This window comes from Rhipicephalus microplus, chromosome 1 (genome assembly GCF_043290135.1).
Source record: "Rhipicephalus microplus isolate Deutch F79 chromosome 1, USDA_Rmic, whole genome shotgun sequence".
NCBI classification, from domain to species: Eukaryota; Metazoa; Arthropoda; class Arachnida; order Ixodida; family Ixodidae; genus Rhipicephalus; species Rhipicephalus microplus.
Genome location: NC_134700.1, coordinates 120,839,723 through 120,856,789, shown reverse-complemented (window position 1 = coordinate 120,856,789; position 17,067 = coordinate 120,839,723). Strand labels below are relative to the sequence as shown.

The 17,067-nt window shown below is 43.8% G+C and overlaps 1 pseudogene; it reads left to right on the top strand.

Moving 5' to 3' along the window:
• The window catches only part of LOC142765664 (nephrin-like), a 103,396-nt pseudogene extending 89,302 nt beyond the window's left edge, over positions 1–14,094 (top strand).
• Positions 14,095–17,067: the final 2,973 nt, after the last annotated feature.

Genomic DNA, 17,067 nt, shown 5'->3' with positions numbered 1-17,067 from the left:
GAGCGACACCTCAGCAGCAGCTCACAAGGAATGGGGGTGAGGAGGGATTAAAAGGATAGGAATAAAGGTGTAGAGAAAGAGAGAAAGAGAGATGAGGTAAGCGTGAAAGCGTGAGAGCGAAGACATATCGAGAGGATAGGAGAGATAGAAAAGATGTAAACACGTTCACAGGAGGCTGAGGACGGGGCACCACTTGCGAGAGCTCTTGTCGGCGTCAGGAGATGGCGTAGAGCAAGTCCAGTCGGTGAGAGCTACACTGTCGTCAGAGGTCGGCGTCAGCAGATGACGTAAAGCGAGCCCAGTCATCTAGAGCTACGCCGACGTCGGAGATTACGAGAACACAACTGGTCGGCACGGAATCTAGTGAGCGAGTGGCTAAAGGGCGTAAGGTCCAGTGTCAAAAAAGCTCGTAGTTATACAAGAATATCCTTATCACGGTTACCTTGGAACAGATGGTTTTGATGAACCAACGTTTTTCAAAATATCCCTAGGGCAAAAAAATCGTTGGTGGGCTTCAGTTGCGTAGAAGAACCTTTGTTATATAAGCCGCTGACCCGCCAAGCATTAGGAAATAATAAAAGTGAACATATACTGAATTTTACCGTGATCTATTTTCTGTAATACACCACACAATGTACATAATGTCATATTTTTCAAGATAGTTTATATGGTGCTCATGTGAAAAGGCTAAATACGCGGAGTATCAGCAAGTCCTCAAAATAGTGAATAACAATTTTTCTTACCTTGGCGTGGGACCCGCCCCATCGAGGATGCCGGATTCTTTCCATAAAGTTTTTTGCTCCTCCTCCTATAATCACCCGCTCTGCGGGTGTCTCGACTTGGGCGTGAGAGCCTGCGCGCTCACGCGTGCGTGTGTGCACCTTTGCGTTGCTTTTCTCTTATCCCTCTATCCTCTTTACAGCACCTACCCCCCCATGCAGGGTAGTGAACCGATTCGTTGTACCAAGTTAACCATTCTGAGTTATCCTTCTCATCCAATTCTCTTCTTCTTCCGTTGTCATCCCTGCAGACGCTCCGCTATTCAAGGCGAACCAGCACGTAGTGTACGCCGCATTGCGGCACCAGGAGGTCGAAGTGCATTGCGAGGTCGAAGCAGACCCGATCAACGTCACCTTCGAGTGGCGTTTCAACAGCACTCTCCAGCAGCGGCCCCTCAAGAGCTTCTGGGTAGAAGGCACACGCAGCGTTGCCCGTTACATCCCTCACAGCCACACCGAGTACGCAACCTTGCTCTGCACTGCATCAAAGCGCATAGGAAAGCAGCGACAGCCGTGCCTCTTTCACGCCGTCCAGGCAGGTGGGTAACATAGCCGATAACACGGTCCTTCATTGTAAGCGATATCTAGCCGTGCCTTCGCAAATCAGTGTACTGCTCGGAACATCGTCAAATTCTGCTTTATATGGAAAAGCTTTATTATTAATAATATTAATATTATTATTATATTATTATTATTATTATTTTGTCCTAATGGTATTAGTGGTGGTAGTAGTAGTAGTAGTCCAAAAATATTAATGTTATGTCGTCATCGCGAAAAGTGGCCCAGAATTTATTTACAACTACTGGCAGCTTAAGACAAGCGTTGACCACAGAAATATTTTATTGGTGACGAAATCAAGAGAAGCCTGTGCCAGAACGTGGAGGCTCTTGATATGCTACTAACTACATGAAGTGTTCAATTGAACAAACTTCGCCTCTACCGGAAACGGCATTTTTTGCATCGGCTTAATAGAGCTAAGTGACTGCGTTATGAACACAGGGACTTCTAGATCTGCATTTTTGTGCCTTGTTAACTTTTCAGAAAAAAAAGAACGTTATTTTTCGTCGACGTCATCCATAAGTTTATGCTACGGGTAGACAGACACTATCGACGTATTACTCGCGGCAGCCCTCATCTGCTGTCATTCGCACGTGGTGCACGTAAATCGTCGTTAGCGACTCCAAGATTGATTTCTGCAATTTAGGCTGCATGCAGAACGCAGGGTCCCCAAACACAGTGAACTGCGTTTGCACGTCATAGTAATGTGCATTGTAGTGGCGCTTGCTTGCACATGCTGGGTGACAGACTTTAAAATCAAAATGTGTTAACAGCGTTAACATTGCATACCGAGGAAGTGGAAAATTTGCCTTCTGTGAATTCCCAAACCGTGTGAGTACTCATTTTTTGAGTACTCACATGGTTTGGGCAGTTTTTGAGTTTCAGTAATGAATTATTCAAACTGATTTTTATTACTTGAAAAAAAAAGAGATTATCGCGTTCTTGATTTCCTTCACATCTCTTACGTCATATAATGTATATCGTTCGGTGCTCCAATTTAAACCTTTAAATTTTTGTTGTGGCGATTGTGTCGGCGCATCTGTAAGCAGGTCCACCGGGGCCCGTGGAGAACTGCTCCATCACAAACCAGACCGAGGGATCTCTGCACCTGGAGTGCCAGGCTGGCTCGGACGGTCACATGCCAGCCCACTTCGTCCTCTCCGTGCACGATGTGCTCACAGCCACTGTCGTCGCTAACTTCACTGCCGATAAACCAGACTTTTGGGTGAGCGCAGTCTTTCACTTAGATAATTATAGTTGCAAGAATTTTTTCGTGCTTTCAGCATCACAGATAACTCTTCAACGTGAGAAATATTAAAAAGAACCTCTATGCTTAAATTATCATGTGCTCAGCCCACCGTCAGACACAGTCCACGCAGCTGTCGCGCCGAGTGTGCCTGCATGTCACGCAAGCCGAGTGCCAGCTACGAAAGTGGGGCTGGTCGAAGCAAGTAGAGAACTGCATTTCAGCTCTAGTAACTTGAAACCTGGGGAGAGCGAAGGATGCAGACCGCTTTCAATTATAGCGCGAATGGAGATTCGCACAATGCGAATCTCCATTCAAGTACGCGCAACAGTATTTGAGCACCGCACTTTTTTTCAGTTCAATGTGCAGCGTCTATATATAAGGGGTGGCGGTGAAGGGTCGCGCTGGGTGTTGTCTTTAGCGAGCAAAAGGGTCTTTGCATAGTCAACGCGCGCCCATCGTTCTGTCTCGCAACGCGGTGAGCGATGAGGTGGTGGCGAGAGGTAGCGAGCTTTTTCTGGGCGAGTGAAGGTGATCCCTTTCTTGCGCTCAGGCTAATCAACCGTCACGACAACAGCAGTTGACGAAGCACACCGTCACGCTGATACGGTAGGGTGATTCGCCCCCCCCAAATAACAACACAGAGAAAAAGAACGCTTCTTTCTTTTAATGGCATGGGCGCTGAATGACACGCTTGATGTTCTTACAATCATTTTGTTCAAACACTTACTTCTAACTTTTTTAGCATACTGAAAATAGCGTTCTAAAAATATAGCCGGTTTGAAAATGATGGTTCAGGCTCATGTGGGAAGTTACACTGAATATTCATTAAGCCGCTGCATTGGTTTACTGATCTATATGTGGAGTTTAAGGTCACAAAACGACCGTATGATTATGCGAGACACCGTCGATTATGCGAGACACCGCAAATTTTGACCCCCTGGGATTAATTAACATGCACCTAAATCTGGGCACACGGGCCTACAGAATCTTCACCTCCATCGATATTGCAACCGCCACTTCTGGGATGTGATCCCGCGACCTGTGGGTCAGCAGCCCAGTACCGTAGCCACTAGAACACTGCGGCGGAGCTGCATTGGTTTACATAAAAGAAGAATAAATTTCCAGTAACAGAAATTTCCGAAAATCAATTCAATAAGTTCACTGAATGTGGACTGTTTTCTTGTGAGCTGCTGGGATCCTTGCGGCACCTGGCGGAGCGGATGGAAAGCACGGTTTTTCCTCTGCATGGGCTCAGTGATTTGTTACGGCAGCTTGACGAAGTCAAGCTGTACAGCATGGCACAAGAATGCCGACGTTTCTATGCCACTGCCAGAGATCTAAACTACTAATAATGGTTGCCTACAATTTTTTTTCTTACGCTATCTCCCTCCACCAAGGACATTGGTAGCTCCTTAAAACAAAAAGAATCACCTAATGCTGTACTACGCGTCTAATCAAAAAGGCCCCATTATTTCGAGCAAAGTGGTTGACAAAAATTGCCCCGTATCTGCTTGTTACACTACAAAAGTCGTCGAAAGACGATAGAGTTGCGTCTGGAGGAAGTGAACAAAATGTTTATTTGATGTTCTGCGGAAGAAAATCCGCGAATAGTATCCCGGAGGCACAGCTTCAGAGTGCCTCGAGCGTGCAGCGGAGGCGAACGAGCGCATCAAATCACGTCAGACCTGAGCCATGAATGCTATCTGGTAGTTAACTTGGAAAAACGAAGCGAGCGGTGTGTGCGCCCGTCTCAGAGATGATGAGGTGTAGGACGCAAGGCGGTGGGTAGGTGCCACCACCATGTCGTCTAAGCAAAGCATTGAAACACTTGCATTTTCTTACAAGGGTTGCATGGTCAGCGCATAAACGATATGGTCCTTAGAATAACTTATGTATGCCTTTTGTAGTAAGTGACGCACATGCAGACTATATACATGTTGTTGTGCTGCCTCAGGTATGCGAAAAAATTGATTTTTTATTGACAAAATCGCGCGAGTACGAACGCTGAATTCGGAGCAATTTTGGTGGATTCTGCAGATGGGGTAGGCCGTTTTGGGTATCGTATGGTGCCTTTTTTTTCAGGGTACCGTTAGGGCAGAAAAATAGACAGCTGAACAGACAGACAAACAGACCGAAATTTTTGCGTCGAAGGTCCCCGAGAAAGACTGTCGTCTTTAAAACTTGCATTATCAATGCACACCTTCGGAGATATTTTGATTAGATGTTTCAATAATAAGCTTCTTAGATCCAGATTGGTTCGGTACCCTGCTGTAGAGGCCGCGTTTCAAATGGGCGAAATGAAAAACAAGGCGGGCTGGCTGAAATTTAGGAGTGCCTAGAGTGCCTAAGATATGTGCTGCAGTCAAAATGAATCTGCAGCCACCAACTGTAACGCCTCTCAAGATTCGCATGACGTAATATAAATGTCCTAATATAGAATTTATTTTATTTTTGCCTTTTATCTGTGCTATATATACCGTATTGCACGGTAGAATGAATAAGTGTTCCTTCAGCGCGAACAAAACGGAGCATTAGTGCTGTAGATCTGTCTGTACTATGAAGTCTTTCACTGGCACAAGTTCCGCATAGGAGCCGTATGTAGGAGCCGAAGCCTTCTACAAAGCAGAGCCTTCGAAAAGAAATGTTCGAAGGTGCCTTTAGATAGACAGAAGAGAATGAAGTTACCAGCATCTTTGCTGACTGATCGTGTTTCATAGACCATGCCCACTCCCGTGGAAAAAGAAACAAAAAAACAAACGCAACGTTATCGTACTGACTGATAAGCAACCAGCGCTGACAGGTGTTCCGACAATGCTGAATTAGCGCACGTGTATGAATCTGTAATTCGTGATCCATTTTATTTAAAAGTGTTTTTGTCAATAGACTCAGCCTTCCGTGAAGGATCCCTAATATAATTGTCAAATCTAGCTGAAAAAATTGTGGGATAATACCGTTCAAAGCTACGGGCCTTTCATTCATAGTAAAATTAAAATGACGAGCTCTCATGGGTGGTTTGGAAAAGGCAAACCATGAGCTTTTAACCCAAACAGGTACTTAGGAGTGATGCTGCATTTTGCATATTATAAAAAGTAAATGAGACTAAGACACAGGCCACCTAACTAAATCAAGCCACTACATCCTGTAATCAGTCATACATTGTTCGCTTTACTTTACAAATAATGGTCGAGCACGTTGCGAAACAGAATTTTTTTGTTAGACCGAAAGTTTAAAGAAAACTACGGGGTACAGATGGCAAACATATAAAACGTGTGGCTTTAAAACACCCACGAAGTTGAGGATTTTGCGTTTTGCACGTTTGCTCGAGTGCCGGCAACGACCACATTGAATAAGTCCCACTTGTGGAATACAATTTGGCAATCATTTTGAAGAATCTTTCTTCAAGGTGAAGTGCCCAGCGTGCTGACGTGTTTTTCATATTTCCTTGTTTGGAGGCTGATAAGGTGGATGAGTAAGGAAAGAATGCGCTTAGCGGGTGTCGCATCTTACTCCTTCCTCCTTTGCTTTACGTTTCTGGAGCGAAATAAAAGCTTAGTCAAGTGCTTGTATTCGTGTTTCCTGCGCTTAGTTTCATAATTTCAGCAAGTAAAAAAAGTCGCACGCCACTGGCAGTTTGCTGAAAACAGCGCTGTTACGCATTCCTTACAGTCGCCTGTAACTTTAAGCAGCATCATACTATCTCAAGCCGAATTTGTCGCTTGTTATTTTTAATAAACTACCTTCCCCGCCTGGTTTACACTCTGGTCTATAGACTCGGTAGATTTGAAGTCCTGTAATTTATAAATTGTGTTTTATGTCATGAGCTGGTGACGAAGAAAATTTTACTGGAACCCACTCCACTGCCATAAGAAACATATTTACATAGTGCTCAAGTAAGGTTCAAAGTTTCAAAGTTTTGGCTACTGATACCAGTAATGCATAGTATAAAGCTGATTTCCAATTACTGGAAGAAGAAATGGTCTTGCTAACGTAACTGTTGAACTATTCTACCAGTGTTACTTTCGGTAGTGGTAAACACAGCGAGACCTTCATCTGGGAATGAAATTAGTGACGCAGCGAGTTTCATCAAGCAGTCATTCACTATTTGTAAAGCCTACTCATGCTGCGAGTGTTCCCATGCTTTATATTTCGGTGTGAGTGTGGTTTAACATGGCATAATAATGGAGGTGGACACCTCAACAAGCCATCTTGAGTGGCGGTATACACGAAAGAGTGTGGCCCCGCCGCGGTGGTCTAGTGGCTAAGGTACTCGGCTGCTGACCCGCAGGTTGCGGGTTCGAATCCCGGCTGCGGCGGCTGCATTTCCGATGGAGGCGGAAATGTTGTAGGCCCGTGTGCTCAAATTTGGGTGCACGTTAAAGAACCCCAGGTGGTCAAAATTTCCGGAGCCCTCCACTACGGCGTCTCTCATAATCAAATGGTGGTTTTGGGACGTTAAACCCCACAAATCAATCAATCAACGAATGAGTGTGCTCACGATTCACCGCTTCGAAACGCGTGATGCTGTGCCTGTATTTTTAAGTTGTGACTGCGAAGTATGAGAGTTCTAATGACACAATAAATACTTGTGGTTGTATTTGTCTTAACAGGTTCACGACCTTCTTCCGGGTGTAGAGTACTTCCTAGTGATATCGTCTGTGAATGAGCGGGGCCGGAGTCCTGCGCTAACCATTCTGCCTCCAATTAAGCCTCTAGTGGGCAAACTCATGAAGTCAGGTAAGATTAAAATTTAATTGTGCGATTGATAAGTGAATGAAAGTGAGCTGGTTCGTATGTATTCATCTAAAAAAACAGTGCTAATTCAAAAACGGACAAGACAACATCGCTCGAGGAGAGGGCCACACTTTATGTGATGTATTTTTCGTTTCTATTTAAATCAGTGCTGTTTTTTCAGGGGCTAAGCTCCTTAGGGTGTGGGTCTGTCCTTCCTCCATTGTTGTCGTACGTAGCCACCAGTGGCACATACCTACTCTAGATCGGCTACGCGCCACATGCGATGAGAGATGGGAGATGGCGATACTTTCAGTGTTTACTAGATGGATGCACGGACGGACGCTTGGACGGACGGACAGATCGACTAGCTTGGGGACGGAGGGATGGAAGGACGTGCAGAGCGGGTATGTGCCCCAGGCGATGCGAGATGCGAGATTGCGGTACTACAGTGTTTACTAGATAGGCGCACGGACGGATGGATAGACAGACAGCCTCGAAGATCGAGAAATAGATGGAAAGATGCGCGGACGTACGGACGGATGGACGCATGAACGGACGGACAGACGTATGGATGGACTCACGAACGGACGCGTGGACAGATGGACGGACGCATGGATGGACGCACAAATGGTCGTGCGGATGGACGAATGCAAGAACGAACGGAAGGTTGGAAGCACGGATGGGCTAAAAGACGTTTCACCGCCCTAATCATCACTCACTCCATTGATAAGCTGCGATGTTTTTTTTCAGATGAAGCCTTTAGATTATACGTTCGTTTGTCGATTCACATCGAGTAAGCTGTATGCCGCTTTTGATCTTTATACCCGTCACATTTGCGTAGTGGTTAAGGTGTTTGAGTGCAGACGAGAAGGCCGCGGGATGGAATCTCGGCCGCGCAGACTGCATTTTCATTAGAGGCCGAAATGGTTGAGCCCCACGTAGTTAGATATAGGTGCCCGGTAAAGAATACCACGCGGTAGAAAGAATATTCGGAGCCCCCCACTAGGACATATTCGATCATCAGATTGTGTTTTTGAGGCGTTAAACTCCAAATATTGTTATTGTTTACTTTTGAGGGTTAAAATTATCTACGACGTGTTGCAAGTTCGTCGACGCAAATATGGGTTATCTCATAGTACATGGAATCACATAATTTGAATAATATTACGAAGCTAACTTGCTATGCCACTATCACGGCAGCTGTGTGCACACAAGAAGATTATGTATGATTGCCAACCCAAGAAACTGCACCAAGCTTAGTGTGTGTCCGTTACTTGCATGTCCGCAGCTGAACAATAGCATTCATAATAAACCAATGCAGCTTGTTGTGTGCAACTACGCATTTTACGTTCCAAATCTGCGCAAGCCACTGCGAAGTAAAATATATAGGGTTACGTTTCCGACGGAACATAAGTTTGAAGTTCTTCAGGTGTTTTTCAACGTTAAAGATTTAGTTTATTGTGCCATATTCAGTCTCAAATACGCTGATATGTTTGCCGCAGGTGTGATAGTTCTGGGAGCGTATCAATCGTTGCAAAGCAGCATCGTTCTTGGGCATAGTTTTCTGACCAATAATACTCTTCATGCTACTGCAAAGCTGACTCTCAGAGAAAGTTACCTTCAATTCATTGTGTTAACTTTTGCAAATCTAGGCCGAGGGAAACCTTTATTGCCTGATTATTTACCAGATTACACCTAAGCATGGGAAGTTACGTTTGCATTATGAATAACGTTCACACAGGCTAGCGTTAGCAGGCAGTATAAATAAATTGTTCAACAATATTGGAGCAGACGTACTGTCAGTGTAAATATTTGGTTCCGAAAGCTCAGGCGCTATTGCAACATAAACATTTGCGCACGTGATCATTGAAATAGGGTACATCGATGTTAGCATAATTATGCATGTATTATTCGTCCGTTTTATTATCGCGATTTAGCGTAAGGCTTAAAATACACACCAGCTGCTCTAGTGAATTATATATTGTTGATACCTTAGAAATACAAGGGACCTGTCACCCCGCAATAGCTGTCATCATGGCCCAGCAAACATCGTTTTTTAAAGAAAAATTGGCTATGCGGAAGCAGCACATCCATTGAGTGAATGATGATGAGTGGGGCGAAGCGTCCATCAGCCCGTCCATGCTTCCATCCTTCCGTTCGTTCTTGCTTCCGTCCATCTGTGTGACCATCCGTGCGTTCATGCATGCGCCCGTCCATCTGTACATGCATCCGTCTGTGAGTCCATCCACCCATCAATCTGTCTGTCTCTTCGTATGGCCATCCGTCCGTACGTCCACGCATCTATCCATCCATCTGTCCGTCTGTCTGTCTGTCTGTCTGTCTGTCTGTCTGTCTGTCTGTCTGTCTGTCTGTCTGTCTGTCTCTGTCTGTCTGTCTGTCTGTCTGTCTGTGCGTCCATCTAGTGAACACTCGAAGTACCACCATATCCCGTCTTGCATCACCTGCGTCACATACCTGCTCTAGAGCAGGTATGTGCGCCCGTTGGCTACGTTTTACTACATACATACATACATACATACATACATACATACATACATACATACAAGGGATGGACAGACCCACGTCTTAAGGAGCTCTGCCCCTAAAATGTTCTCAATTAATGCACGTTTATCCTTGTTATGGTCATCACTTATCGTTAACTCGTTGTTAATACAGGCAGTGCCGCCAAAATCTACTCCTACGTCTTGCTCATCGTGGTGGTCGTGTCCGTGTCGCTGCTCTGCCTGTTGCCACTCATTGTGTTTGCAGCGGTGAACCTGAGGGGAAGTGACTTCTTCAACAAAAGTGAGTATACGTTGTTTATAACAAATCACGTACTTTTACTGGCAAACTCCGCAAATATGGCGTGGTTTTTCTAATGCAACTTGTTGCCATCTCTGTGAAGCACTCTCACTTTCCACCGTGATTAAAATAATCATTAGTGAATTGTTTTCTTGCTTAGAGATTTTCATAATGAAATTCAATCGCTAGTACACATATTGCTGACCAACCGGAGCGTCTCGAGCAAATACGGCTATGTCACGACAAGATTTTCAGGGCGTTTGAATATTTTGCAACAATCCCTATGAAACTTCCAACCTTAACATACCAATCTGTTCGAATGTTTTGGCAGCATGAATTGCTTGTATGCTTATTGTCTACTCTAAGCACATATTCTTACCCCACCAGTGTCTCTACAACAAAATGATTGCACCCGCTGCACGGGGGCACTATAGCATGCTTGAGCTGTGCCATGAAGCTTAGTTTCTGTGAATTGTTTTCGCTGATACAAACATATCGACTGTAGTGCAATGAAAGTAAGAAGGCAGACACAAACGTACTCGATCTTTCTAAAGTACACATCTCACACAACACTGACCACGCGGGACGATTCAGTGCGCACAAGTACGTAGCTAACAGAAGGAGCATTTGCAGCTCAGGCCAAGTTTAGTTATCTCAAATGGAAGGGATCAAATAACAAGTGTTTGAGCATATGAGCCAGTTGGTAACATTCATAACCTTTAAGGTTGCGAGGTAAACGACATGGAAGAGGGTGAAAATATTTAGCAGAATCGAAGAAAATTGCCGCATATAAACATCTAGATCACCTGATCACACTCAGGGTTTCCGCTGGTCAATATGCACGTGGTGTCGCTGAGAGGTGGTTTGGATGTTATATGACCCTTGAAAAAAAATCTTGTGGTGAGTATACGAAGGTGTTTTTTTTTCTGCTCCAGCCATTTAGCACTGCTCTCAATATATTTCACAAAGGTGAAGTCTCAGGGCACTATGAAACGACAGACACTGTGAACATTTTCAACATTTTGTCAATTACGAGCTCTAATATGTTAACTAATTCTGCGGACATTGTAACATTACCATTATTTGATTGTTTGTTCGTTTTGAACAATACTTAAAAGTTTATCAATTTTATTACTCCGCAGCTTTATTTATTTCGTTAAGCTCCTTTCTTTCTGATTATGCTCCTTCTCCACGAAGAAGATAAACCACCTTTTTGTCAACGTAGAGCCACACAGATGGGCGAACCACAGAGAGGAAAATTTAGCTTTGTTTACAACAAATAAAGTTTTAAGTTTGGTATACATTTGTATACCACAAACCTATTCAGGGAAATATGAAATTACTAGGTATTTATCAAGTGATTAGAAATACATTTAGGTGCTTATATAGAAAACAGAAAAAAATGGCAGCATATCCACGGAGTGAATGATGGAGAGTGGGGCGAAGCATTTGTCCGTCCATGCGTCCGTCTGTGTGACCGTCCATGCGTCTGTTTGTGCGCCCGTCCCTGCGTTCTTTCATGCATCCGCCCCTGCGTCCGTTCATGCGTCCATCCATGCATCTGTTTGTGTGTCCGTTCGTTCATCTATTCAACACTCCAAGTCCCACCATCTCGCATCTTTTTATCATATATTCCCCATATAGAAGCACCGCCATCCAGCGGACATTCCAAGGACTAAACGAGAGGTGGCACACGCACACTTTCTTACGGCTTGCGCTTTGGGTCCACTTCCCACCTTTAACCACCTCGAGTTCATGGTATATTCTAGTTCACTGTATTCATGGCACAGCGACCAAACGCTCGCTAAACCTTTCGAAAACCAAGGAGGTTACGCCCAGCGAGTATAACGTAGCAACCTTTCCCTGTCAGATAGGGCTCAATTTACATGCCAATGGCTGCTAATGAGAAATGAGAGACAGGAGAATTCGGCTTTTACTTTCTTACGGCTTGCGCTTCGTATCTACTTCTCATTTTTAACCACCTTGAGTTCATTCATGGTATATACAAGTTCATTGTATTCATGGCACTGCGGCTCAACGCTCGCTAAACCTTTCTAAAGCTAAGGAGGTTACACCCAGCGAGTATAATGTAGCATCCCTTTCTTGTCCGATAGTGCTCAATGTACATGCCAATGGCTGCTAATGGGGATCGCAGCGTGCGTGTTGACTAAAAGCCGAATGCTCATGTCTCTCATTCCCCATTAGCAGCCATTGGCATGTACATTGAGCACTATTTTTTATTGTTAAACAACGCACAGAAGAAATCTCTCACTGGCACCACCTTGGAGGTCAAGTGTTATACCTATTTCGGGTATGTGCCACTGGTGGTTACATACGAGGGACGCCCAAGTCACGCCATAAGGAGCTTCGCCCCTAAAAACAAGCAAGCGGGCCAAGAAAGAAGACCGTATTTCTACTTTCATTTAACTGCTTCAAAAGAAAGCAACAGCTTCCGCCCTTACCAAATGTACCAAATGCAAGAATAAAAATACCAACAGCCACACAAAAATATCAAACATGAAGTGTTTGTTAAGCTTAATTGAGGTTAAAGGCAAGTCGCTCTCTTCCTATATTAAAGCTAGGAAACGGAGGGACTCGCACTTTCAAAGCGGGCTTGATTGTTTCCTTTTCATTTGTAAAATCCACGCGCCAGTTTTTTTTTTCTCTTTAACTGCACTGCCTGAGCGAAACGCTTTCAGATGCTTCATGACTCGCCTTGTGCGAGGCGGGGTGCATTGATTAGGAACTCGCCAGCAGGAAACAATATGGAACCAAAAATAATAAAGTGCAGTAGCTTTACAGTAAATACTTCACAGAAATGTTTTGCGAAGCTTTGAAATTAGGGCCCCAATATTTCCTACCCTGTTGCAATCTGAAAGGATTTCTTGTTTTTCTGACTCTTTGTTATTTTAAAAAAAACCGTCGTGTTGTATTTTTTTGTTTATACGTGGGGCTTAACGTCCCAAAATCGCCATATGATTATGAGAGACGCCGTAGTGGAGGGCTCCGAGAATTTCAACCACCTGGTGTTCTTCAATGAGAACCAAAATTTGAACACACGGGCATTTGCGCCTCCATCGAATATGCAGCCGCCGCAGCTGGGACTCAATCCTGCGACCTGCGGGTCAGCAGATGAGTACTTTATCCACGAGACCATCGCGGCAATTGTGTTGTCTTTGTTCTCGCTGTTATGAAAGCGGGGCAATATAACCTGGCGTGGACCGGAATACCGGTTTCCTAATGCTGCATTAAGTGTAAAAATACATATGAATAAAGAAACTGATGTTTCGTGAGAACGTATTTTCAATGTTGCAAAAAAGAGGTTTATTTATGGTTAATTGTAATCGCAACTCCTGAGAAATAAAGCATAGTGAGAATAAAGAATGCGTATTCAATATCGGGAAATGCTGCCAAGGTATGCGATGTTTAAAGCAATGCTGTTTCTTTCAGCATTATTTCGATTTGCATCTTATACAAGACAAATTTTTAACCAATATCGATGCATGCCCGTGTAGTCAAAAACGCTCTAATGTATTACTTTATATGCTTTGCAAGGCCTTCATCATGCTGTTTGTAGTATTTTTCTTCGGCTCAACCTTCCGGAATATGATTTTCTTCTGGACTTCAGAAGACAAAGTAAGGCTACTAGCTTGTCTTCTTTTTTTTTACATTGTGCCCTTGTTACGTAGGTCGTGTGGCCAAGAAAGGCAGCACAGAGAGTGACGCTTGCCCATTTACGACGACCGCCAGTCCTCAAGAGGCGATGCAGCTGCAGATATCATCGGTGTACCCGAAGGAAAACAACCAAGTTTGGATTGTTAAAAAGAGCACCGGCCTATGAGCAAGGTGTGGCGACACTGTTCCCAGCGTGGCACTTCGAGGCTACGTGACGGGAGGATTGTACAGGCGGACCAGTCTGTTGTGCGTTGGAGTGTAGTTTAGCCTTCGGTTGACACTGGAGCCTATGTAATACTGGTCATCAGTGACTGTGATGAATGTGTGTTTGAGAAGAGAAGTGCAGAAACCCAAATCTTCAAGCGGGTTCATCGAGTGGTTTGCGTCTGGGAGACAATTTTCCTATTTTTATTTCTTGAGATGGGGCACGAAAAGGACGTCTGAACAGCGGCATCGACGTGTGGTAATGTGGACCCGTTTGGTAATGTGGACCCTCCTTGCAGTGCGCCCGTTGCTGCTGTGAACTGAGCCGAGAATTGGCAACAGTGCCCCACGTGTGACGTGCCGAACCTGCTCAAGCTCTTGGTCGTTGAAGGATTGTGAACAATTTTGGACTTTTTTCTGAACCACGTCCATTGACATAGGTGCTGCAGACCCTGCACCCTTTGCGTTTCCTGGTTACTGCGGAGACAGCTGTTCGTGTTCAAGCAACTCAGCGGCTGTGTCACATTGTGCTCAGATACTTTAAATCCAGTTCCTTGAGCATGTTGCATTACAGTCAACATTTAACTTGCAGATTCTTGTGTCATGAACCACTAGAAACAGCAAAAAAGCGATACTCACACATCATTGTCGTTTGTTGTATATGCCCGCCTTTTCATATTGCAATGTTGAGAATAATGAAAAAAGTATTGTGTGCTGCTCATTGAGACACACATGCCTACACTGTAATTTGTCATCGGAGCTGTTTGTGTTTTTTTTTGACCTACTTCATGAATGTTAATTTCAAGTTAGGCGTTGCTGATATTCGACTACTAAACTACTACTAAAGTTTCCAGATGGGTTGAATTGCTTGATGGAATTGTGAAGGTTTGTCACTATACTACTTTTTGAAACAACGTTTGTAGGTCAATATTTTATTAGGTACGCTTAGGAAAGATTCGAATAGGGTGATTTTTATGTGTTTGGTACCGATAATAAACACGAATATACGTAAAATAACAGTCTCATCTATAAAACAATAAAAAATACATGACAGAATTGAGCTAGTTCTCTTCAAGCAACCATTAGTACATATCCTACCAAATAATCAATAACAAGTAAATATGCTTTGCATAGAACATTTGGTGTCATTACACTTGTTTATTCTAGTCATGTGTGCTTTGTGATCTTAAGATATTAAAAGCAATATGAATCTTTTTTTTCGTGTTGCTCAAGGGCGTTCGTAAGGCACTGCACATAGGGCAAATTTTACTTTGTCGAGGTGGACATCGCATGTGCAGAACTGAAACACGTATCTAACAGGTGCGAATTTTCGATAATTTTCCTGAGTTTCATTCATAGTCTCAAGACTTTATATTCTTTGTATATTCACAGTCAGCTCTCAAATACTAAATGAACGATTTCAAATTTACCGAACAGTTCACCGATACAATTACAAGTCAAACGCCACTAAAGCTTTTTCATGACGCCGCATTTTCATGAAGTCAAAAGCATACCTGCTACCATTTTGTGGTAGGCTGGCTATTAACATGTGTATATACCTTATCAGAGGCATGCAACTGTTTGTACGGATTTGAGACGCATTTCAATTATATATCATGCTTCACCTGCTCTCCTTCCAGGTCTAGGAGAAAAAGATGAAGGAAAGAGGTAACAGCGAGACGGCAGAAAGTACATGTTGGTCAGAAGATGTAGAATTTAAAAACTAAAAATTTTTGAAACCTTGAGTGGTATGGTCGCTGAATGGAGGCGAAGTTTTTGCCGCGAACAAGAAAAGTTTTGCCGTTACTTGTGCTGTACGACTTATTATCGACACCTAAAAATCGTTGAGCAGATGTTATGTTTATATTACCTGTGATGAGTATTCTCTCAAACTACTCGTATACTTGAATCATGTGAGTATTCATTGCCTGAATAGTGCAGACAACCACTGCTTTGTTCACGATTCGGTGCGACTGGTTTGTTGATGTTTTCATTGAAGCATGAACAAAACCGTTCATGTAATTATGACGCAGTAGTTATCGTTACACGAGTGTGCTTATTGTTATACCGTTTCAGTGACGTGCTACACTTGCAGGAATGGGTCTCTGCGTCAGTGTCATGGGTTGCCCAGCTGGAGAAGAGAGTGCAAAAGAATAGGAGGATGCGTCAACATTAGGTGTGCGTCATGCTATTCAATGTGCTGAATTCACGCGTATGTATAATATATTACATTTGTGCAAGATATGTGTCCCACCTGTTTGTTGTGATCACCATTTCTTTATTTTGATTTGTTTTTCGTCAAAATTGTTGAAAATGCACCAATATTGTTTTCTTTTAAAAATAAAGCGCAAGTTGACTTTGATGTTTCTGTGTACCACTTGTTTAATTCGTCGCGAACGCTGAGAAAATGCATTGCAGTTTCAGAATGAACAAATAAACAGCGCTTAGCAGTAGGACACGTATAAGATAAACTTTTCTTTGTTTTTGCTGCATAAAACAACAAAAGTTCCTAATATTGAAGATTTGGCAATAGAGTGCAGGATATATGACAGCCCTACACAGCAAAGTAAGGCAAAGCGCTGTGGAATACACAGAATACAGAGAAGTGGATCTGTTCAGTCGCTGTTTCTGTGCACTGTTCGATTTCTGTTCTTTCCTTGGACTATTACGCTGACATCCATTTCTTTGCGGTGTGCAAACAAGACGCCGGGTGAAGACTTCGAGGGCTCGGCGCCCTACAGGTACGAGGTTCCGTTATCAAAGACTTGGCTAGTACGCGACCACTACGGTGGTTGGTAGCCATCGCCACGAGCCTTATGCTCGTCCAAGTGCTTAAACCACATGAGTGATACTGCAGGACACAATGAAAAGCCTGGGTGCTTACAGGTGCGTCCAAGCATCATAAAGCCGGCACGTTTGCAAATTCACATCCGCGAAATGGCTCCAGTGAGCACAACAGCATTGGAGGACGATGAAGCTGAGAGCAAGAAGCCTCGCTTAGAAGAGAATCCTCTCGACGATAAAACGTCAACTTATTACCTAAGTGATGAAGAAGACATGGGCGAAGAT